The sequence below is a fragment of the Ailuropoda melanoleuca genome, chromosome 11 (assembly GCF_002007445.2).
Source record: "Ailuropoda melanoleuca isolate Jingjing chromosome 11, ASM200744v2, whole genome shotgun sequence".
In the NCBI taxonomy this organism is placed as follows: Eukaryota; Metazoa; Chordata; class Mammalia; order Carnivora; family Ursidae; genus Ailuropoda; species Ailuropoda melanoleuca.
Window position 1 is genome coordinate 27434609 of NC_048228.1, and position 1192 is coordinate 27435800.

General features: G+C 38.2%; 1 protein-coding gene across 1 annotated transcript in view; it reads left to right on the plus strand.

The window, feature by feature from the left end:
* Positions 1-1192, plus strand: part of CENPE (centromere protein E) — an 85516-nt gene that overhangs the window by 77191 nt on the left and 7133 nt on the right.

Below are 1192 nucleotides of genomic sequence, written 5' to 3' on the forward strand. Positions count from 1 at the left end.
CTTCGTAATGTTTACTTTGAACTTTGGAGATAATTAAAATGATCACCTATTGGTGTATTTGCCTCACTCACAGTTGTATCAGAACGTACGGACTCTAAGCCTTCAAATAAACCCTTAACTTGAGGAGGTGGTAGTGGCATCGTACAAAGCACAAAAGCTCTTATTTTGAAAGGTGGATATGTACGGCTAGAAAAAGAAATGTCTAAGTTAAAGCAGCNCTTCGTAATGTTTACTCAGAACTTTGGAGATAATTAAAATGATCACCTATTTGTGTATTTGCCTCACTCACAGTTGTATCAGAATGTACGGACTCTCAGCCTTCAAATAAGCCCTTAACTTGCGGAGGTGGTAGTGGCATCGTACAAAGCACAAAAGCTCTTATTTTGAAAGGTGGATATATACGGCTAGAAAAAGAAATGTCTAAGTTAAAGCAGCAAAATGAACAGCTAACAAAGCAAAAGAATGAACTATTAAGGTGCGATCTGCTTACGTGATATCAAAGTTATGCTTCTGGCTATTACACGTGGGGAGCTTAGTATATACACCTCCGTACGTGGTGTTGCAGTCAGCAATCCTTCATGCATACGGGGAAAGTAATTTTTAGAATATATGTCANTATGTCATAAATGGTTTTTAAAAGGAATAAGACTGTAGTACCCCCATTCCAGATGTTTGCTATCTATCAATTGACCTATTTTTAACAAAGCCAAGAAACAGGAAGTAAACAAAGACTGTTGAGAGGCAGCTTAAATAGACCATGACTATGCATACCCAAGTCAAAGGAGAATGCCTTAAGTCCATTATTGTAGCCTCTTTGCTTTCACTTTATAAACAGTTCTAACAAATTTAATATTTGGCTTCTATCAAAGATTAGAATCTTGTGCCAAGCACTTTACTAAAGTTACGATAGAAGAAAAATAGGCATTAAACAGATAACTATACAAACAACTAATTTTTTGCAATGAGTGCTATTAAACAGCAACAACAAAAAAAAACACATATAGGACCTTATCTAGGTCTGGGAAGGGGAGATGGTAAAGAAACTGATAGAAGAGCAGCTGCGGAAAAGGGTACGAGGTAGGCCCGATGAAAGGAGACTTCTAGACAGAGTGCAACATGTACACAGGCTTTCGGTCAGGAAGAGTAACCCGCTGGTGGAACTGAAAGGCATACAGTGTGGCCAGGGCATAGA